This window comes from Bombina bombina, chromosome 2, assembly GCF_027579735.1.
Source record: "Bombina bombina isolate aBomBom1 chromosome 2, aBomBom1.pri, whole genome shotgun sequence".
Classification (NCBI taxonomy): Eukaryota; Metazoa; Chordata; class Amphibia; order Anura; family Bombinatoridae; genus Bombina; species Bombina bombina.
In genome coordinates, this window is record NC_069500.1 from 1,007,467,392 (window position 1) to 1,007,492,544 (window position 25,153).

At 38.2% G+C, this 25,153-nt stretch overlaps 1 protein-coding gene across 1 annotated transcript in view; it reads right to left on the reverse strand.

The window, feature by feature from the left end:
- LOC128649980 (bifunctional heparan sulfate N-deacetylase/N-sulfotransferase 4) overlaps positions 1–25,153 on the reverse strand; it is a 904,342-nt gene that overhangs the window by 272,654 nt on the left and 606,535 nt on the right. The gene's annotated exons all lie outside the window — the stretch shown is intronic.

Here is a 25,153-nt window from a genome sequence, read left to right on the forward strand (position 1 = left end):
TGCAAATGTCTACTATTATCTCCATTAACATGCCCTCAATTGCTTTGTTAACTTTTTGGTCCCTTGATTGGACCTGTTTGTCTGAGGACACTGCGAACCTACAAGATTTTAAAACTGAGGTGCCTAAATTGTCACGTCATGTCAGTTCAATGCGTATTGTGAAGTGTAACCTGTTGATGAGACTGTTATATATTTGCTATTTTAACCTCAATAAAAAAAAAAAAAAAAAAATAAAAAAAAAAAAAAATCCTTGCTAGAAACATCCGTCGGAATACCTATGTACCCTCACTTGTGTCATCTGACAACCACACAGTTAAGGACAGTGTAAAAATAGCTTCAACGTTCCGAGAATACTATAGTAAATTATATAATATAGATAGCAACCAAACTATTGACACCATAACGCCACTCCCTGAGATGCTCAATGAATATTTTGAAGGGTTAACCTTACCAACCTTAGATGTAAACGCGGTAGACGCCCTCTCTGCTCCAATCTCCCTAGAGGAGATATCACAAGCTATTAAGGATATGCCATCGGGCAAAAGCCCAGGACCAGACAGCCTCACTTCCAGATATTACAAAAAGTTTCAGGGAATTATCTCAACCCATTTGCAATGCCTTTTCAATAAGCTCCGAGAAGACCCCACACTGACAGGAACTTTGCTGGAGGCTCATATAACTGTCATCGCTAAGCCAGGTAAACCGGCGGATAGACCAGGGAATTTTAGGCCCATCTCTCTTATCAATCATGATATGAAACTATTGGCCAAGATCCTAGTGAACAGACTTAATAAATACATCACAGGACTAATACATAATGACCCCGGGAGAGAGGCAAGGGATAACACCACTAAAATTATTCAACTAATTAACCATGCTAGGGGCTCCGATGTTCCTATGGCGCTCTTTTCCACTGATGCGGAAAAGGCTTTCAATAGGGTGGGATGGCCTTTCCTGTGAAGAGCGATGGGTGAGATGGGATTACCAAGGGAATTCCTAAATATGACTATGGCACTCTACTCTAGACCAAACGCTAGGGTTAGGGTAAATGGCATGCTCTCAGACAGCTTCTGCATTAGTAATGGCATGCAAAAGGGCTGCCCTTTATCGCCACTGCTTTTCGCAATCTCTATAGAGGTCCTAGCCCAAAAAATTAGACACAATACTAAAATCTCGGGAGTAACAGTGGGCGACACAGAATATAGACAAGCACTATATGCAGATGATATCCTTTTCTCACTGTCGGCAGTCGAGACGTCTGTGCCTGAATTGCTGAAGGAACTGGAGGCATATGGAAAAGTTTCCAACTTTCTTCTAAACCTTAATAAATCGGAGTTAATGAATATCAATACCCTACACCAAATAATACAGAGGCTTAAAAAAAGAGTACCACATAGCTATAGCCAAAAATAAACTGAAATATTTGGGAGTTTACCTCACACCATCACCATTAGATCTTTTTAAATATAATTTCACTCCCCTGAAAAAAAGAAATAGAAAACGACCTGTCTACTTGGAAAAATAAGCCTTTATCTTGGTTGGAAAGAGTAGGGGGTTATTAATATGAATGTTCTCCCGCGCATATTGTATATAATGAAGACACTACCCATCCCCCTACAGGAGGAATACCTTAATCAATTGCAGAGATTAATTGATCAATTTATCTGGTCGGGTATCAGGCCAAGAGTCCCGAGGAAAACTATGTACATGAAGAGAGACAGGGGCGGATTGGGCCTCCCAAACTTAAATGCATACAGAAAAGTCATAATCCTACAGTAGATTTTGGAGTGGTCCCACAACACTTTTGATAAGGCATGGGTACATTTAGATAATCAGATCTTCTCAATCAATAACATGAGCACCTTGGCATGGTCCCCCCAACCAATAGGCCCAAAAATTTACTTAATTACATGATAACAACTAACGTTCTAGCCGAATGGGACAAGACCTTAGCTACTTCTACCCACATCTCTTCTAAATTCTCTCCCCTAACTCTGATTATCAAAAACAAGGACCTCCCATACTGTAAGCTCAGTCACCGCATCAAACATCCATACCACTTAATGGTCGGCTCCATTCAATATGCCGTTGAGAATAAACTTTTCAAAATACATACACAATTATGGGAAACACACAGGGAGATTTTCTCCCCCTGGCTGAATTACAATAAACTCCTCCATTATATATCGCATCACAAGTACAAACAAGATCTAGGAAGGTGTTTACAGAGAAAGGGGATTACCAATGGCACTACTAGTGTTTGAGAGACCTGTCACGTTTAATATCTAACTGGCTGATATGGCCTTGTATTATGGTAGCCAAATATTGGGCTGAGTGTGGGTGCTAAGTGTAAATTCTTGATTACTGGTACTGGAAGAAAAAAGATTACACTTAATTAGCACTCCCAGGTCGCTTAGGAATAGTAAGATTGTATTCTTTAAACCAGATGATCCAGTGATGGAATGTGGGGAAGCAAATACTAAACTAAATTTAAAATATAACTTTTATTGGGGTATACAAATACAATTAGGAAAAATAGAATTAAAAATTGCTCTTGAGCTCCGACTATAGTCAAAATAAATCAATGCGGCGGTATAGAATGTATAGAGATGCCACCATGGACAGTCAAAGGTTGATTATCTATTAAGTGGATAGCCTGCTTATTCAACTGACTCAAAAAATAAAGTGTGTGTGTCAGATTATTGTTTACAGGGTCAGTGCAGGTCTATAGCAACCTGTGTCTCAGGTGACTGGTATTTGATGCAAGACCACTCAGGACTTAGTAAAAAATGCGCTTGAGTATATAAAGTGAAAAGTATCCACTTATGTGGGTAAATAGATTGACCAGGTGTCTATATAATTATACTTAGTTCTATTAGAACAATAGTGTCAACTTAATTAGTTAAATGGATTACCCAGGTACCAGTACATTCAATGGTATCTAATAATAAAAGTAATATAAACCCAGGTTGAATTGTGATTCACCTAGTACTGTAATGTACACACAGTTATTTTCAAAAATCGTTGAGAAGATTGTTGATCTATTAGTTTACTTATATTAAATTAAACAACCGTTGTGATGATTGGTATTTTATACCATGAGATGACATAAGTTGGGTTGCTCATAGGGTTGCCAATAAGTTTGCAAAATAAATGTGTGGTTTAAGTCAGAGTTACTGACTAACGTAGCTTAAATGGCAACCTGAGTACTGTGTTTATATGCCTACTCTTATATCCTCACAGTGATTTGCTTAAGCCCCAATTGTGAAGTATATTTAAATATTCATTTTCTATTATTGAGTTCAACAACAATGGGGATTATTTCTATATCCGTTGTAATTGTGTTAGATATACGTAGGTTGCATTTAAATGCTAAGATTATAAATTGGATAATCACTATAGAATTCGTAGGACCTCCACTTGAGTAGCAGGTTTATAGAGCCCTCATTCCGAATATAAAAGTTGTGACTTGCACATTGGGTGTTGAGTGCCTACTTTGGAATGAGTTTCTGGGTAATGATTTGATACGTGGGATGCTGCAGAAGTAGTCACAATGTATCAAATGTGGTTGTAAACAATGTAAACAGTTGCAATCTTTTGAGCATGTGTCTACCTCAGTTTAAATAGAACTGAGTGTTAATGCTATTGCTGATAACGCTGTATGCGACAGTATATAAGCAAATCTGCCTCATATGTTTACCTCAATTTAAATAGAACTGAGTATTGATGCTATTGCTGATAACGCTATATGCAACAGTATATAAGCAAATCGATATCTACACCATAGATGTTAATTTCTATATAAGAAGTCATATAAATAAATAAACTGGATTGTAAATCCCAGTATAATATGAAACACCTTGTGGTGTTTTGTAATACGTGTAGCTTAGAATTGTGTTTGCTCAGTGTTTAAATAGCTGTTGTAATTAAGTATTGTAACACTGCACGCACGACTATCTTTGGCTAACTGCCTTATCATGGTAATACCAGCACTTGTGTATATTATAACACCGGTCAGTAAAATGGACCCATTAGGATACCTGAAGTTGTATTATAAATCTTTGTTGGCAGCACCCGCCCTTTGAGATTTAGTGTTTTAATTATTTGTACTTTATTCAGGAAAGTTTGGATGCGGTTAAATTTAAACTTTATCAAAAAAATATATTAAATGCGGTTACCACAGTTGCGCAATTGCCAGCCAGGGTATATATGTAACGCTTGCCTTTTTGTTTACTCCCAGTGTAGGGTTAAAATTAATACCACCAGGTTAAAATTGCAGATCGAATAGCCGTGAGTCTTAGGCAGCTACAAGTCCTGGTGTGGAATTAATAGTAATGGTATCGGGTTATTAAGGGTAATACTACCAGGTTATAATTGCATATCAGACATTCATAAGTTTTAGGCTTCACAATTGGGGCTTAAGCAAATCACTGTGAGGATATAAGAGTAGGCATATAAACACAGTACTCAGGTTGCCATTTAAGCTATGTTAGTCAGTAACTCTGACTTAAAGCACACATTTATTTTGCAAACTCATTGGCAACCCTATGAGCAACCCAACTTATGTCATCTCATGGTATAAAATACCAATCATCACAACGGTTGTTTAATTTAATATAAGTAAACTAATAGATCAACAATCTTCTCAACGATTGTTGAAAATAACTGTGTGTACATTACAGTACTAGGTGAATCACAATTCAACCTGGGTTTATATTACTTTTATTATTAGATACCATTGAATGTACTGGTACCTGGGTAATCCATTTAACTAATTAAGTTGACACTATTGTTCTAATAGAACTAAGTATAATTATATAGACACCTGGTCAATCTATTTACCCACATAAGTGGATACTTTTCACTTTATATACTCAAGCACATTTTTTACTAAGTCCTGAGTGGTCTTGCATCAAATACCAGTCACCTGAGACACAGGTTGCTATAGACCTGCACTGACCCTGTAAACAATAATCTGACACACACACTTTATTTTTTGAGTCAGTTGAATAAGCAGGCTATCCACTTAATAGATAATCAACCTTTGACTGTCCATGGTGGCATCTCTATACATTCTATACCGGCGCATTTATTTATTTTGACTATAGTCGGAGCTCAAGAGCAATTTTTAATTCTATTTTTCCTAATTTTATTTGTATACCTCAATAAAAGTTATATTTTAAATTTAGTTTAGTATTTGCTTCCCCACATTCAATCACTGGATCATCTGATTTAAAGAATACAATCTTACTATTCCTAAGCGACCTGGGAGTGCTAATTAATTAAGATCTCGGAAGGGAACTCACACAATTTGAAATGCTGTGCATCTCACCAACAATTCCTAGACATTTGATATCTCTTCTATACAAGCTTACTTCCACAACAGATACTACAACTCTCCAGACATATACCCTTGCCTGGAACAGAGAATTATCCCAGGATATAGATTTTGATTCTTGGAGGAAAGGCTTTTTGCTAACAAAACGCTCCTCGGTATCAGCTACTGTCCAGGAGATCCACTTGAAGCTCCTGACCAGGTGGTATCTTACCCTGTCAAGGCTTCACTAAATTTTCCCCACTCTGAACAACACATGTTGGAGAGGGTGTGGGGAGGAGGGCACACTGCTCCACATATGGTGGACCTGCCCAAAATTGCAGGTATTTTGGTCAGAAGTTTTCTCTACAATATCAAATATTTTACAAATATAAATCCCACAAAACCCTGAATGCTTATTGTTTTGCTCAATACCCAAAATAAAAGACAAAATCAAATTGGCCCTCCTGTTAATTATGTTGACGAGAGCTAAGAAACTCATCCCTAAGAAATGGAAATCCACTGAGGTACCGACTGAGCAGGAATGGAAGCTACAAGTCTCTGAACTGATCACTTTAGAAAAATACCACTATCTCAAAACTCATACAATAGATTCTCATGAATATATGCTAGCAATCTGGAATAAAACAATTTAAAATATTTTTTAAAAAAATCCCCTCCCCCTACTAACCTTTTTTGTCCCTTTATCCCTCTCTCTTCTCTTCCTCATCTGTACTTTCCTCTCGGAAATCTTTCTTTTTAGTGCACCTAGTTCTAATAATTCTGGAGCCCTTGAAGTGGGCTCTAGTCAGTCTGAAGCCTTGTATGAAAAAACTGTATTCTTTTTAAATGAGGTCTCTGAATTCTGTGGTGAGACTTTCTAATATATTATTTTGATGTAAACAATACTTGATTGTTACGCAATGTGGTAAATAAACAATATTGGTTATCTGTTTTTTTTCTGTTTGAACGCATTTACTGTAATGTCTTATTTACATCAATAAAGCTTTTTTTAAAAAAAAAAAAAAACACAGGGAGCAATGAGTAGTAGTAAAGAGATCACACTTAGATTGGACAAAGGTAATTAGTGGAGTTCCACAAGGTTCAGTACTAGGTCCTGTTCTTTTTTATATATTTTATTAATGACTTGGAGCAAGAATTAAATAGTAAGATCTCCATTTTTGCAGATGATGCAAAGTTATGTAAGGTCATAAGGTCAAGGCAGGATGAACTTGCTTTACAAGGGGTTCTACAAAAATTAGCAGAATGGGCAGGTGAATGGAAAATGAGATTTAATACTGGAAATTGCAAGGTTTTACATTTTGAAAGTAAAAATAAGCAGGCAATCTATTATTTAAATGGGACTAGAATTGGCAAAACAGAGGTGGAAATGGGTTTGGGAGTGGTAATAGATAACAAGATAAAGATGGGTGCAGAATACAGCACAGCGGCTTCTAAGGCTAATAAGATTCAAGCATGTATTAAAAGAGGCATTGATGAAAGGGAGGAAAGACCTCACCTTGAGTATGGAGTTCAGTTCTGGGCACCAATCTCAAAAAAAGACAATGCAGGCTTAGAAAAAGTGAAAAAAAATGTATATATGTATATATATATATATATATATATATATCTATATGCGCCGCAAAAAGGTAAACAGTTACCCTAAAAACTAAATGTCCCTAAAACATGTAAGAAAAGGCTAAATTAAGGAAAAATGGGGATTAAATAGAAAATGTTAATATAAAAACATATGACCAATAAGATGTAATCAATCAACAAAAAGAGCAAATGGGAATTGGCCAATCCAGCACACTACTGACAGACATCACAAGTTTGTCCTACCCCAGCTATCTTCAAACCTCAGAGCAGGAGGAGAGCTCAGACACAAGAGACCGTCCATCAAGTTCCAGGATTCTAAACACCGACAGGGCACAACCAAAAATCTGGATCATAGGTTACCCCCGGATATAGGGTCTTAAGAAACATCCCAAAGTATCAGTGAGTACTCACACTAAAGGTTTTGGATCTGCTTGCCAACCACTCTGTACTGTGGTATAGCTGACTATTTTAAGTTTTTGCTACACAGAATTTTTGAGCATTGTAAAGTGTTTGTATACTTAAACCATTTCACATACACTCCGCTCCTATTTCTGTGTATACATTTTAATTATTTGCTAATATTTTATTTCTATGCTAGTATTTTACCCAAGTGCTTTTTAGACATATAGGGGCCGAATCATCAAGCTCTGAATGGTTACAAAGTAGTCATTGCACAAAACAGTGAAAAAAATATAAAATGCATGCAGAAAATCTTCCATATCAACCTTAATATGAAGTACATATAGGACAGTATAAAGCAATAATTAGATAATCTAATAATTTTAAAGAGTCTAAATGTATTCTAGTCATCAGGCAGAATTCTGTAACAGCTCTCTCTACTCTCTTCAGCATTTCCAGTCTCACATATTCCTTTATTATACACTGTATAGAGAAATGAGTAAGTGTTAGGGAATCAGCTTCATAGAGTATAAAATGAACTGCAGAGACTTGAGAGACCGAGAGGCTTGTGAGAGCTGTTAAGAAATAAACCTTTTTGTTTTATGTCCACTGTCCTTTAAAAAAACTGATAACTTTAAAACCTAAATTTTAATGTATAGGGTAGTGTATTTATAACACACAGGGAAATAATAATAACTGAAGTAATAATAATATTATTATTATAACTATTGTTATTTGTATTACAATGTTTTATTACTATTGTTATTAAATGTTTTTTTTATTATTATTATTAATAATAATAATAATAATAATAACTATAGTGATTTTTATTATGTTTTTATTATTGTTGTTATTAAAATAATGTTTTTACTATTACAACTATTAATATTATTATTATTATTATTATTATTACTAGTCTAATTATTTTTAAAGCTACAGGTAATGAGGCCCATTTATCAAGCTCCAGATGGAGCTTGAGGGCACGTGTTTCTGGCGAGTTTTCAGACTCGCCAGAAACAGCAGTTATGAAGCAGCGGTCTAAAGACCGCTGCTCCATAACCTGTCCGCCTGCTCTGAGCAGGTGGACAGAGATCGCCGGAATTCAACCCGATCGAGTAAAATCAGGTTGATTGACACCCCCTTGCTGGCAGCCGATTGGTCGCAAGTCTGTAGGGGGCGGCGTTGCACCAGCAGCTCACAGAGCTGCTGGTGCAATGCTGAATATGGAGAGCGTATTGCTATCCACATTCAGTGAGGTATGCCGGACCTGATCTGCACTGTCGGATCAGGTCAGACATACCTTTGCTAAACATCCCCCATAGAAACAACCTATTTTGTAACTCTTCTTTTATCTAAATATTTAAGCTACAGGTGTAGCAATACTATAATTTTAATGGACTACTGTCTTAAATATCTAAAAAAATATTTTCTATATAATAAACTACAGATATAGCCACACTCTATTTGGACAAACTACTGTTCTAAAAAAATACAACATTTCTTCTCTTTAAATTATGTCTACTTTAAGTATATTTCTTTATATACAACATTTTTAGTAAAACAGGCATCACTTCCAGTTATTAATTTTCCTTGTTCTGCAATACCCACACATCGCAATAAACATTATTAACCTATTAACCCCTAAACCGCAAAACCCCAACATCGCAATAAACCTAATTAACTTATTAACCCCTTAAACCGACAAAACCCACAATGCAAATAACTATTTAAATAACTAAGAACCCTTACCTAACACCCCTAACCTAACACCCCTTTACCTAACACCCCCTTAAATTAACCCAAATTACCTAAACTAATAAATTCTATAGTTACAAAAAAGAAAAAGCTAAGTTTACAAAAAGAAAAAAAGACTAACATTACAGAAAATAAAAAATCAAATTACCAAATTTAAAAAAATTAAACCTTATCCCTATGAAAATAAAAAAGCCCACCATAATAAAAACACCCCCTAATCTAAGAATGAACTACCAGTAGCCCTTAAAAGGGCTTTTGCAGGGCATTGCCCCAAGATAATCAGCTCTTTTACATCCAAAATACACCAAGTCCCCTCTAACAGTAAAATCCCCCCACCCATAAAACCCCCCAAAATAAAAAACCTAACACTAAAAAAACCTAAACTACCCATTGCCCTGAAAGGGGCATTTGGATGGGCAATGCCCTTAAAAGGGCATTTAGCTCTTTTACAAATGCCCAAACAAACCTACGTTAAAAAATAAAAGTGAAAAAACATAAAAAGTAAAAAAAAAAACTAACACTAAAACCCCAAATGGATACTCACAGGTCCTGAAGTCCGGCGGAGAAGATATTCTTCCAAACGGGTCCATCTTCATCCACAGCGAAGGCGGCGTAGAGCGAAGATGGAAATAGGATAAGAGCAAGTGAAATCCTATTGTCTGTTCACCAACAAATACGATTTCACTTGCTCTCATCCTATTGACTGATTTGAAAAGCCAATAAGATTTGAGTAGCTCTCATCCTTCACTTCCAGGATCGCCGGTCTTTAGTTCCAGGGTCACCGGTCTTCAGCTACACCCTCTACTCCGCGCTGGATGTTCCTGGAAGAAGAAAGAAGAGGTTGCCACTTGGAAGAAGACTTTACCGCATGGTACAGAACCTTCTCCGCCGGACTTCAGCAACCGTGAGTACCAACCTGGGGGTTAGACTTAGGTTATGATTTTTTACGTTTTTTTTTTTTTGGGGGGGGGTTGTTTTATTTAGATTAGGGAGATTAGGGCCTAGATTTAGAGTTCGGCGGTAAAAGGGCTGTTAACGCTCCGCGGGCTTTTTTCTGGCCGCACCATAAATTTAACTCTGGTATCGAGAGTTCAAACAAATGCTGCGTTAGGCTCCAAAAAAGGAGCGTAGGGCATTTTTACCGCAAATGCAACTCTCGATACCAGAGTTGCTTACGGACGCGGCCGGCCTCAAAAACGTGCTCGTGCACGATTCTCCCATAGGAAACAATGGGACTGTTTGAGCTGAAAAAAAACCTAACACCTGCAAAAAAGCAGCGTTCAGCTCCTAACGCAGCCCCATTGTTTCCTATGGGGAAACACTTCCTACGTCTGCACCTAACACTCTAACATGTACCCCGAGTCTAAACACCCCTAACCTTACACTTATTAACCCCTAATCTGCCGCCCCCGCTATCGCTGACCCCTGCATTACAGTTTTAACCCCTAATCTTCCGCTCCGTAAACCGCCGCAACCTACGTTATCCCTATGTACCCCTAATCTGCTGCCCTAACATCGCCGACCCCTATGTTATATTTATTAACCCCTAATCTGCCCCCCACAACGTCGCCAACACCTACCTACACTTATTAACCCCTAATCTGCCGAGCGGACCTGAGCGCTACTATAATAAAGTTATTAACCCCTAATCCGTCTCACTAACCCTATCATAAATAGTATTAACCCCTAATCTGCCCTCCCTAACATCGCCGACACCTACCTTCAATTATTAACCCCTAATCTTCCGATCGGAGCTCACCGCTATTCTAATAAATGTATTAGCCCCTAAAGCTAAGTCTAACCCTAACACTAACACCCCCCTAACTTAAATATAATTTACATCTAACGAAATAAATTAACTCTTATTAAATAAATTAATCCTATTTAAAGCTAAATACTTACCTGTAAAATAAACCCTAATATAGCTACAATATAAATTATAATTATATTTGAGCTATTTTAGGATTAATATTTATTTTACAGGCAACTTGGTATTTATTTTAACTAGGTACAATAGCTATTAAATAGTTAAGAACTATTTAATAGTTACCTAGTTAAAATAATTACAAAATTACCTGTAAAATAAATCCTAACCTAAGATATAATTAAACCTAACACTACCCTATCAATAAAATAATTAAATAAACTACCTACAATTACCTACAATTAACCTAACACTACACTATCAATAAATAAATTAAATACAATTGCTACAAATAAATACAATTAAATAAACTAGCTAAAGTACAAAAAATAAAAAAGAACTAAGTTACAGAAAATAAAAAAATATTTACAAACATAAGAAAAATATTACAACAATTTTAAACTAATTACACCTACTCTAAGCCCCCTAATAAAATAACAAAGCCCCCCAAAATAAAAAATTCCCTACCCTATTCTAAATTTAAAAAGTTACAAGCTCTTTTACCTTACCAGCCCTGAACAGGGCCCTTTGCGGGGCATGCCCCAAGAAGTTCAGCTCTTTTGCCTGTAAAAGAAAACATACAATACCCCCCCCCAACATTACAACCCACCACCCACATACCCCTAATCTAACCCAAACCACCCTTAAATAAACCTAACACTAATCCCCTGATGATCTTCCTACCTTGTCTTCACCATACCAGGTTCACCGATCCGTCCTGGCTCCGATATCTTCATCCAACCCAAGCGGGGGCTAGACATCCACTGAAGAAGTCCAGAAGAGGCTCCAAAGTCTTCATCCTATCCGGCAAGAAGAGGACATCCGGACCGGCAAACATCTTCTCCAAGCCGCATCTTCTATCTTCTTCCATCCGGTGCGGAGCGGGTCCATCTTGAGGCAGGCGACGCGGATCCATCCTCTTCTTCCGATGTCTCCCGACGAATGACGGTTCCTTTAAGGGACGTCATCCAAGATGGCGTTCCTTCGAATTCCGATTGGCTGATAGGATTCTATCAGCCAATCGGAATTAAGGTAGGAATTTTCTGATTGGCTGATGGAATCAGCCAATCAGAATCAAGTTCAATCCGATTGGCTGATCCAATCAGCCAATCAGATTGAGCTCGCATTCTATTGGCTGTTCCGATCAGCCAATAGAATGCGAGCTCAATCTGATTGGCTGATTGGATCGGCCAATCGGATTGAACTAGATTCTGATTGGCTGATTCCATCAGCCAATCAGAAAATTCCTACCTTAATTCCGATTGGCTGATAGAATCCTATCAGCCAATCGGAATTCGAGGGACGCCATCTTGGATGACGTCCCTTAAAGGAACCGTCATTCGTCGGGAGACATCGGAAGAAGAGGATGGATCCGCGTCGCCTGCTTCAAGATGGACCCGCTCCGCACCGGATGGAAGAAGATAGAAGATGCGGCTTGGAGAAGATGTTTGCCGGTCCGGATGTCCTCTTCTTGCCGGATAGGATGAAGACTTTGGAGCCTCTTCTGGACTTCTTCAGTGGATGTCTAGCCCCCGCTTGGGTTGGATGAAGATATCGGAGCCAGGACGGATCGGTGAACCTGGTATGGTGAAGACAAGGTAGGAAGATCATCAGGGGATTAGTGTTAGGTTTATTTAAGGGTGGTTTGGGTTAGATTAGGGGTATGTGGGTGGTGGGTTGTAATGTTGGGGGGGGGTATTGTATGTTTTCTTTTACAGGCAAAAGAGCTGAACTTCTTGGGGCATGCCCCGCAAAGGGCCCTGTTCAGGGCTGGTAAGGTAAAAGAGCTTGTAACTTTTTAAATTTAGAATAGGGTAGGGAATTTTTTATTTTGGGGGGCTTTGTTATTTTATTAGGGGGCTTAGAGTAGGTGTAATTAGTTTAAAATTGTTGTAATATTTTTCTTATGTTTGTAAATATTTTTTTATTTTCTGTAACTTAGTTCTTTTTTATTTTTTGTACTTTAGCTAGTTTATTTAATTGTATTTATTTGTAGCAATTGTATTTAATTTATTTATTGATAGTGTAGTGTTAGGTTAATTGTAGGTAATTGTAGGTAGTTTATTTAATTATTTTATTGATAGGGTAGTGTTAGGTTTAATTATATCTTAGGTTAGGATTTATTTTACAGGTAATTTTGTAATTATTTTAACTAGGTAACTATTAAATAGTTCTTATTTATTTAATAGCTATTGTACCTAGTTAAAATAAATACCAAGTTGCCTGTAAAATAAATATTAATCCTAAAATAGCTAAAATATAATTATAATTTATATTGTAGCTATATTAGGGTTTATTTTACAGGTAAGTATTTAGCTTTAAATAGGATTAATTTATTTAATAAGAGTTAATTTATTTCGTTAGATGTAAATTATATTTAAGTTAGGGGGGTGTTAGTGTTAGGGTTAGACTTAGCTTTAGGGGTTAATACATTTATTAGAATAGCGGTGAGCTCCGATCGGAAGATTAGGGGTTAATAATTGAAGGTAGGTGTCGGCGATGTTAGGGAGGGCAGATTAGGGGTTAATACTATTTATGATAGGGTTAGTGAGACGGATTAGGGGTTAATAACTTTATTATAGTAGCGCTCAGGTCCGCTCGGCAGATTAGGGGTTAATAAGTGTAGGCAGGTGTCGGCGACGTTGAGGGGGGCAGATTAGGGGATAATAAATATAATATAGGGGTCGGCGGTGTTAGGGGTAGCAGATTAGGGGTACATAGGGATAACGTAGGTGGCGGCGCTTTGCGGTCGGAAGATTAGGGGTTAATTATTTTAAGTAGCTGGCGGCGATGTTGTGGGGGGCAGATTAGGGGTTAATAAATGTAATATAGGGGTCGGCGGGGTTAGGGGCAGCAGATTAGGGGTACATAAGTATAACGTAGGTGGCGGTCGGCAGATTAGGGGTTAAAATTTTTAATCGAGTGGCGGCGATGTGGGGGGACCTCGGTTTAGGGGTACATAGGTAGTTTATGGGTGTTAGTGTACTTTAGGGTACAGTAGTTAAGAGCTTTATAAACCGGCGTTAGCCAGAAAGCTCTTAACTCCTGCTATTTTCAGGCGGCTGGAATCTTGTCGTTAGAGCTCTAACGCTCACTGCAGAAACGACTCTAAATACCGGCGTTAGAAAGATCCCATTGAAAAGATAGGCTACGCAAATGGCGTAGGGGGATCTGCGGTATGGAAAAGTCGCGGCTGCAAAGTGAGCGTTAGACCCTTTAATCACTGACTCCAAATACCAGCGGGCGCCCAAAACCAGCGTTAGGAGCCTCTAACGCTGGTTTTGACGGCTACCGCCGAACTCTAAATCTAGGCCTAGGGATGGGCAGTAAAAGAGCTAAATGCCCTTTTAAGAGCAATGCCCAAACAAATGCCCTTTTCAAGGCAATGGGTAGTTTAGGATTTTTAGTGTTAGGTTCTTTTATATTAGGGGTTTTTGGTGGGTGGGTGGTTTTTACTGTTAGAGGGGACTGTGTGTATTTTTAATGTAAAAGAGCTGTTTATCTTGAGGCAATGCCCTGCAAAAAGCCCTTTTAAGGGCTACTGGTTATTTATTCTTAGAGTAGGGTGTGTTTTTATTTGGAAGGGGGGCTTTTTTATTTCCATAGGGATTAGGTTTATTTTGTAAACTTTGGTAATTTATTTTTTTATTTTCTGTAATGTTAGCTTTTTTTATTTTTTGTAATCGTAGCTTTTTTTTGCAACTTTAGTCATTTTTTGTTTAGTTAATTTGTTTTAATTTAGGAGGTGTTAGGTTAGGGAGTGTTAGGTTAGGGAGCTTAGTAATTTAATTAGCTATTTGCGCTGTGGGTTTTGGCGGTTTAAGAGGTTAATAGGTTAATTAGGTTTATTGTAATGTGGGGGTTTTTGCGGTTTAGGGGTTAATAGGATAATTGGGTTTATTGGGATGTGGGGTTTTGCAGTTTAGGGGTTAATAGGGTAATTAGGTTTATTGCGATGTGGGTGGTTGACGGTTAAGGGATTAAGGGGTTAATTACTTTATTATTTTGCAATGTGGGGGTTTGCGGTGTATGTGTTAATACTTCATGTGGGAGGTTGTTTTTTTTTGTTATACTTCGTGCGGGTGGTTATTATTATTTTTTTTTTATTACTTGATGCGGGCGGATAGTTTTTGCTTTTGTAATGCTTTGTTTGCCTTCGCTGCATCCACCGGGATGGATTTTACGCTGCATCCCTGTGGATTCCGAAAATGGCATGCTGAAAGAAACCACCTTCGGTGGATTCTTTCACCACCCTGCCATTTTCGTAATCAACCTGGATGCAGCTTTGCTGCATCCAGGTGAATTCATTTGCCCTCGCGCCGCCGACGGCGACAGACATTACAAACACAATTTTAGTATAGATTATTAATAAATGTATGTGCTTCTTCTAAATATTCAACATATTCTTTAGCCTTAAGACAAACCTTCTAGAGGGACATGATCAAATGACATTTACAAAAGCTCAATTGGGTACAAGGTCCAGCCTACGAGTTACCATCTATAATATACAGCACTGTTCTGTAAGGTGCTCTATAGAACAGAGAGGCTTGTGAATTTACTGGATGTTAAATTGAAAAATTAAAATGTAAATAAAAAACGTTTTAAGAAATTGTATTTAACGGCGACAAAGAGATTCAAGTGTTAATGTGTTAGGAGCTCTCAAGCATTTATGTATGCTACATTGCTCTGAAGGCTTGAACTTTTTGCTCCACAAACAGCTGTGTTAACACAAAAGAAGTGCTGAAATAGAGATTTTATGTTGACAGAGCACTAATTTTAATAATGATAAATTGTCTCTTTACAACATAGTGCTATTCACATTTATGGCCCTTAAACTAAATAAAACCATTTATGTGCTTGAACAGTGTTCAGATCCATTAGCTCAATTCTTCATGATGTAAAATTCTGCATTTACATGTTTGACATTGTAATCAAACATTTTTAGCCAACATTTGTTTTCCTCAACAGAAGAAGTAATTGAGGCTTGTGCTTTTGATTACTGCATTTCAACATTCAGGAAAGAAGATGAGCAAAAGAGTTTTTAGTATTCCCCAACAGCTATAACATCTCAAGCAGAAAGACTACAAACAAACAAACGATTTCTAATTACCTTTGAAAGAAGCCTTATCTGAGATTAAAAGCAGACCTAGCCTGGATAGGAAGCTTCAGTGGAGCACTCTGCCTGCAGTAAATTGTCTAGCAATATTTTAACTTCTTAATTGAGCATGCTTTCTGTTTAAACTCAGGTGCTCTCCTTTCTGCTAAACCATTATAGGCTAAGTTAATACTGTGTATGTAAAATATTTTGCAAGCTCATGTGTGTTAAACACAGGACAATTTTGTAATCACATCATTACAGAAATATTTGAAATTGAACTCATTAGGAAGCATTTACTTTCTGGAAATCTATTCTAAAATCTAATTCATAAGAGTAAATTTGAATATTTATTTTAAAAAAGGGAATACTGGAAACTAATTTGCATTAGAGACATGTAATTTGCTGTGTATAAATATGCTTCACAAAGCACCTGGCAGTGTTGTTGCCAGAAGCTGCCTCTCATAATTTCCAGGTAGTATTGCTCCCTTGGTGCTAGGACTGGTACAGCACTCAGTATATATGTATAGGGAATGCTATTTATAGATTTGTATTAGTCTATTCAGCTATTTCTGAGATTAGGAAAATATAACACAGTAATAAACAACAGATGAATAAGAAGGATAAAAAAATTACTACCAAATTCCTCAGTATAATTCTTGATACATAAAAACACTATTCTATTTAATAAATGTAGATATTTGTAAATTTAACAAAGCAGTCAAATGAATTTAAATAAAATAAGTGCAAAGTACATTTTGGTTGCAGAATATAAATATAAGCAAGTAATCCACTCAAGCTGTTAGCGTTAACCATAAAATAGATACTTGGTTTTGTAAGCAAAATATATGTTTCTCAATACTTCTAGTGATTTCAGAAAGTAATTAGGCAAAATATATGTTTCTCAAGACTTGTGATTTCAGAAAGTAATTATGTAAAAGTGCCAACTAAAAAGGGAAATCTAGAGAAAGAAAAAGGTGGTAGGGAGCAAAATGTCATATGTCACATGGACTTAAAGGGACAGTCTACACCAAAATTTGTATTGTTTAAAAGATAGATAATCCCTTTATTACCCAACCAAAACAGTTATATAAATACACTTTTTACCTATGGAATTACTTTGTATCTAAGCCTCTGCAAACTGCATCCATATTTCAGTTCTTTTGACAGACATACATTTTAGCCAATCAGAGCTGGCTCACCTAAAATCCACATGCGTGAGCACAGTGTTATCTATATGACACACATGAACTAACACCCTCTAGTAGTGAAAAACTGTCAAAATGCCCTGAGAGAAGAGGCGGCCTTCAAGGGCTGAGAAATTTGCATATGAACTTCCTATGTTTAGCTTTCAACAAAGAATACTAAGAGAACAAAGCAAAATTGGTGATAAAAGTAAATTGGAAATTGTTTAAAATGACATTCTCTATCTGAATCATGAAAGTTTATTTTGGACTAGACTGTCTCTTTAAACTTAAAGGGACAGGACAGTGTACTCAATGTTTTATTATCCATATAAAAGATGATAATTTAAACAAGTTAACATTTTAATTAACATAATAGGATGAGGTATGCTCCTGATATCGTAAAAAAAAGTGATGACAAGAAACAGCACATAAAGTGACATTTAACATGAGGGGGATGGATCCTCTAATGGAGACTGTACCCCCCCTTTTGTGCTAGTGGGGCAAATGACACCCTCATTTGTAAGGGTAAACTCCCCCCATTGAAAGGAAAGGTTACCTGTCTTACTCAAAACCATGTCATGTTTGGCTGAAATTACCCTTGTGCTGCTATTTACTATGGGCCCGATCCGATATAAATCGTCGCTCGCAAAAGCCGGCAACGCCAAATTCTGCACGGGTTTGGTATCCTATATACGGCATAACTTAGAAGTTACGCGCGTATATTTCTGACTTCGCCCGTCGTTTTTTGGTCCATAGACTGACATACAAAACACGCGCAGTTTGGTATCCAATATATGGCGTAAGGACTTACGCGCGCAGATTTCAGAAAATCTACTCCATTCTCATCTCACCACAAATTAAAGGTGCAGCAACCCTTGCACTGACTTAGAAACCAACATAACTCTCTGAAGGCCTAACAAGTGCATGCTTAGCAACATACATATCAGCAGCTTCATCACAAATAGTTAACCTCTTCAAAGCATTTATTATTCCTGCCCCTGCAAGTTAGTCAAACCAATCACAAAGGGGTGCATCATGGGGCACAAGGGGTCATCATGGGGCACAAAGGGTGCATCATGGGGCACAAGGGGTCATCATGGGGCACAAAGGGTGCACTATGGGGCACAAGTGGTGCATCATGGGGCACAAGGGGTCATCATGGGGCCAAGGGGTCATCATGGGGCACAAAGGGTGCACCATGGGGCACAAGGGGTGCATCATGGGGCACAAGGGGTGCATCATGGGGCACAAAGGGTGCATCATGGGGCACAAGGGGTCATCATGGGGCACAAAGGGTGCATCATGGGGCACAAGGGGTCATCATGGGGCACAAAGGGTGCATCATGGGGCACAAGGGGTGCATCATGGGGCACAAGGGGTGCTGGAAGCCCTACAATCCCCTGTTGTTCCGTCTACACATGCGGATTCTATAGTTTCTGCTGAGGTCCATGGTGATGGTGCTGCCCCTGCTGCAGCTGGTCATCGAATTACATACTGCAGATTTCCACTGCATGTAAGTGAAACTACTACATCCCACCCCCATTCCCTTAACAACCCTAATTACTGAAAATATATCATTAGTTCAATTCATGTTTTGGTCACTATGATTTATTAACTATCATTTTGAGGAATGAAAATGGATGTTTATACCTTATGTTCACACCTTCTGTAAATACATTATTATTTAGATATATACACCCATGTGCAGGGATAGGCAAGGTGTCCTTCACTAAAAGTCTTTACCTTAGAAAATGTTCACCACAGCCTTGGGTCATGCCTATCCCTGCACATGGGTCAATTTCTATTGGATGTGAGAAACCTTGATTTACATCTTAAAAGTGAATATCACTATATGTACCCTTCATACACAACTATGTGATGTGGTTTAGAGAACATGAATATGTCCTAAACATGATGATATTACCTTTTTTGGGCCATTTCCACACAGGCCTTATTATATTTTTCAAAAATATTAGTGTACTAAAACACCCCTCACATGGAAGTGGATGACAATTATATGGTAAATAACAGAGGACAAGATTTAGGCTGAAATATAACAATATATATTTTTTTTTAGGCTTCTTAGATGAGGGGGCTGAGGTGCCTGGAGTGGGTCTCCTGCCTCTCCTGGGTTGTGTGGATTCAGAGGATTCTGCAGGAGTGCTGGCCACAGAGAGAGGTTGGAGGCAGTGTCCTGCTGGTGTGTGAAATGCTCCACCAACACACCCAACAGTTGGTTTTGTTCTCGCCATCTGTTGTCAGTCTGCATCTGCATGTCCTAAATAACTCTCATCATCTGAGATTGGTTCTGGACTATACCACTTAAAGATGCTGCCATGTCCTGTTACAGCTCAATGGAACGCTGGAGTAAAGTCTGTTGGCTCCTGTAAAACCTGCGTTGGTCTCTCTGCATTGTCTCGCAGGTTGATGAGAGCCTCCTGGAGGGCAATGTATTCCTCGCCCAGGGCAGAAGTCAGAGGATCTCAAGGCTGTTCACCAGCAGGGATTATAGGCGCAGGTTCACCTCTAGCTGCTGTTGCATCTGGAACAATGACAGCTGTTGCTTCAGGATGAACAACCACAGCTGGTGCCTCAGGATGAACAATGAAAACTGGTGCCTCAGGATGAACAACCACAGCTGGTGCCTCAGGGTGAACAACCACAGCTGGTGCCTCAGGGTGAACAAACACAGCTGGTGCCTCAGGGTGAACAACGACAGCTGGTGCCTCAGGATGAACAACGACAGCTGGTGCCTCAGGAGGAACTACAAAAGCTGGTTCCTCAGGAGGAACTACAACAGCTATATGCTCCTCTTCATATGCTGGAGCTCTTCCAAGGGAAGCAGATGGTGGAGCTCTCCAGGTGGACTGGTAGTCCCATTGACGACTGGTGTGCAACCACTCAGCCCGACCAGTTTTTATGTCCTGGTGGTAAAAGTCCTGACTGGCCTGATATTGGGAGGGGGGGGGGATAAAGACATCTACCCTTTGGGGATGCCTTGGCTGCCCCTCATAACCAAAAGAATAGTCCTCTGGCCAGGGCTCCTGCCAGGGCTCCTCTTCAAAACTTGGTGGCATGACGTATGGGTCCTCAACAGAGGCAATCCAACCCACCTCATGCCTGGGAGCATACTGTTGAGGGATTCTCTGGCCTGATGGTTGTGGTGGAAGCATTCTCTGGCCTGGTGGTTGTGCTGGAGCCATTCTCTGGCCTGGTGGTTGCGGTGGATGCATGCCGTTTGCACCCTGGTGACAGGAGGTTCTGTGGAGGATTCAAATAATGAGAGGTATTAGTAAATCATATATATATCCATGTGGGCATACAATGTACATTGATACATGCTAGGGCCTATACTCATTCTCATGTCAAACTCTATAACATGCATGTGCACATTGTGATTTGTGATATGAGGGATTTTAATATGCAAAGTATACATGTATGTGTTTCATACAATAGTTCTGTGTACATGTCAGTGATGGAGAAAATGTGTTCTTTAAGTGACACTATGGTCAAACAATTTCCTTTAGCCTGATGTAGCTTTCTTGAGCTAAAAGTATTGCGATGGCTATAGTGTCCATTTACTGAAAACTCTACATGTGGCTTGTGGCCTATGTTACTCCGAGACATGTTAGAATTTAACTATTCCACCTCATATCATGAATTTCAATGTGTTAAGTAGCATTAAATGGACATTAAATCCATTTTGATTCTTTCATGATTCAGCTAGAGCATGCAATTTTAAACAACTTTGTAATTTACTTCCATTACCTAATTTGCTTCATTCTCTTGATATTCTTAGCTGAAAAGCATATCTAGATTGGCTCACCCATGTGCATTGATATTTAATAAACAAAGAATAACAAAATAATTAAGCAAAATAGATAATAGAAGTAAATTGGGATGTTGTTTAAAACTGTATTCTCTATCTGAATAATGACATAAAAAGCTTTGGTTTAATGTCCCTTTAATGTGAAATCTAATTGTAGATGTTTTTGTTAGTAGGCCAAATACCATGCTCCTCATTGTGTACATGAATGTGTGACATTAAAGGATGTTATATCTCAAATACATATAATACTGGTGTGTGGGATGTTACTCACCAGCATGCTGTGCTGATGTTGCAGTCCCTGAGTCACGAGCCCCTGGAAGTCCACGGACTGCTGTGACGCTCAGGGACCTCCGAATGATCTCCTGCCACTCATTATATTCCGCCTCCTGGGGAGGACCACCGCCTGTTCCCCTCTGGTGCATGGCTTCTTAGCCCATTTTCTCCTTGACCCACCTCTTGCAGTCATTCCACCTTTTCTTGAGCCCATCCACATTCCTCCTCTGCTGGGCCACGCTGTTGACTGCCTCCTCGACCCTCAGCCATGCATCTTTACGCCTTTGGGCAACTCCTTTGCCCTTCTCTTGGCCAAAGAGAGCAGTGTGGTTCTCCATGACGGCCTGGACTAGCGCAAGGTTTTCGGCAAAAGAGAAGTTGGGGCACCTCATGCACTCCTCATCCTGGGCCGCCTGGCTCCCTCCCTGGGATGTCCCTGGTGTGGGTTCCTCCCTTTCCTCTCCCTCCTCCCCCCTTCTATCCCCATATGCACCCTCTATCCCTCTTCTGAGTGTGCCTGGCCTTGGTGCAGCCCCACTCCCATCCTCCCTTCTAGCTCTCCCTCTCCCCACTCCACTCACTCCCTGACGGGGACCCTGCTGCTCCTCCTGTCCATAATCCTCTCCCTGCAACTCCCCTTCCCTAGCTCTCCCTGCCCTCCTCAAACTACACACACTCACACACTCACACTAACTCCCACTTCAATCACACACAATCACAACCAAACACTCAGCCTATCACACTGTAAAAGATAAATAAAATGTGTGAGGTGTTAGAAAAAAAAAGTGTCGTGTATTTTTTATATGTGTGTATGCACATAACGTGCTTTCTTGAGCTAAAAGTATTGCGATGGCTATAGTGTCCATTTACTGAAAACTCTACATGTGTGCAATATGTAAAAAAAAGTGTTAGTAAATGTACAGGCTTAACAATCCAAAAATCCGACCTAACTAACTGAATGAAATGCTCCTCTCTCACTACTCTTACCATTAATCTCTACTCACTGTAGTGTGCTGTAGCTCCAAGAACCAACCAAACACACTAAAGAAAATGGCCGCTGCGCTGGGTTTATGTATGAATTTTGAATGGCGTAATTACGTGTCGCATCTTTTAGAACTGGCCGTTGTTTTTTACGATTCGTAGGCTAATTTGCATAAAACTACACTATATTGAGACTTTACGTGAACAAAATACTGGCGTAAGTACTTGCGACGACTAAAATGTGTATTTGCGCACATTTTAGTTGATCGCCGGTTTTTGCTACTTACGCCAGTTTAGCATCTGACGGCGAAGTATATTGGATAGGTCGAGTTGCGAGGTGAAATTAAGGGCGGTGCAGGTTCTCTCGCTTGCGCCGAAAACTACGACCCATATCGGATTGCGCCCCTTGTATGCATAAAAATTGTATATATATTTACAGATACATACATATTGCATTTCATATACGTATTTTTTTTTCCTTCAAACTAAACAAGCTTGGTATGCTAAAAAAATTAGTGTGGGTATCACAAAGTTTAAATTTAGGAGTAAATACAATGAGGTCCAAACAAAAAAAAAAGGTTCTAGCAAGGTGATGTGAAAAGGCTCAGCAGTGATATGGTTAAATATTAACCTATACTATACATGTGTGCTTTAATTTACACAAAGTATTACAAATGCCTATTAGAAGGTTGTCACAGATGAGGTCTAACTTATTATTATTTTGTTTTTATTATTATTATTATTATTATTATTATTATTATTATCATTGTTATTATTATATTTTGAAATTTGTTGGCATAGCTTCTAACTTGTAGGTTAGTACTCTTATTTTGGTTTTTACTTTTCTGTTTTCTGTTTCACTGATTTTTGTCTCATTATTCTCTTACCCTCCATTTATGTACTGAGGGTCTGATTTTTTTAATGTGCCTAATTGTGACATGCTTACTTTATCCAAGTATGACATTCTAAAAGTGAGCTACATTCTAATGATTTACAAGAGCTCATTGAACAGGCTATGACAATAAAGCCAGTCCTTTGTGACCAGGAGTTCAATAATGTAGCTGCAAAACTGGAAACAGTCATGGACATCTTTTGACTTTGCAGTCACAAAGATACAATCCCTTTTAAGAGCCCGTTCAAGAAGGCGTAATCCCATCAGTATTGGAAGTAACAATCATGACAATGAAAATGTGATTTAGAAACAAACATTGACAGAAAGAGATTGCTACAAGCAGTCTCTAAATGTTGGGGTCCTGATCTCAAACTTCCTACAGTTTCTCAAAGCTCACAAATAGTCAAAATCACTGAAGGGATTCGGACTCGAAGGGTTCACTGTATAGCACTTCTAATACCCCTTAAATAAAGGACATCATGCTGAACGAAAAAACCCCAAAAGAATGGATTCATATATTAAAACATAACTATTAATGGGTTCAAAAAATTGTATAAAATAAGTGTGTGAGTGAGTGTAATTTAAAATCACACAGGAACTCAAAATGGCATTAGGATTATAAAAATTAGGTACTAATAGCTGTGGGCATGGTGCAAAAAGTACCTTTGTGTATGATATTTTGAGGTAAATAGCATACACTAAGAGTTATTCTAGTAGTAACTCAAATATCAACACAGGACTGATTGATGATTATATGGGTCTAAGTTTCCACTGAATGATCACATATATCTTATTTGGGTAGATATGTACTATACGGGATAAAATATTCCAATTGTCTGTAAATTTTGCACAGATATCTGTTATGAAATATTGTGTGTGTTATTTTAAGATAGGTTAGGAATAGATACAAGGATGCCAATATTTTGGATCCAGTTGGATAACAGTTGGTAATATCCAAAGGGATTAAGTATCACATCCACATTATAATAATTTGGAGTATCATGTGCTTTTGTGTTTCACTGTGTGCTAAGCATTCACAGCGTTTTGGAAGTAAGTGTGCATAATCAAGGCTGATAGGTATTACAATGTAATTATAATTACAACTTGAACTTGTAGTTAGATAAATTACAGATCATGCAAATCAAGGTGGAGAACACAAAGGGCTGAATGCTCTTATTGGTTGTCTTTAATAGTTTATTTTTGTTTCAATGTAACTGTGAATATAACAGTATCAGCACTTATGCTCATTATTTCATTATAGTAGACAGATGTCAAAATAACATGATACTGAATTTAAGTTCACTTGTGGACACAGTTTAGCAATAAAAATGTAGCTACAATTGTAACATTTCAGAAAGTGACTCTGGCCCTCTTCTAGGTTATTTGCAAATTATTAACCACTACACATTGGAAACATGTTATTAAAGTATGCTAAGTTTATAACCTATAAAGGCTGCGTGGGATATCCAAAATTAAATATATCGCTATTTATAGAACATTAATATTGTTCTACACTCAAGTGTTCGATTTCTGATATCTTTGTACAACTCAGACTTATTTAGATAACTTTAGGTTGAAATTAAATACATATAGCCTGGACATTTATAAAACTTAGGCGTATTAAGATAGCTTAAAGTAGGGTTAAATAAATATAACTTGGATCCTTCAGGCCATAAAACGAAGCATTGAATATTTAAATGCAATAAAGTGTTCAGTTTCTTTTGTGTTTATACAGTTAATAAGTACTATAATAGCTTTGTGTTTAAATTAAATTAGTATAGTCTTAAAAAGTTTCTCAAAGCTGTATAGGATATTATGTAATCAATACATATACATAAGCAAATTTACATATAGATCTAGTAGGGCTTTTACTGGTATGCTGAAAAGATGGTTGAAGCTCAGAGA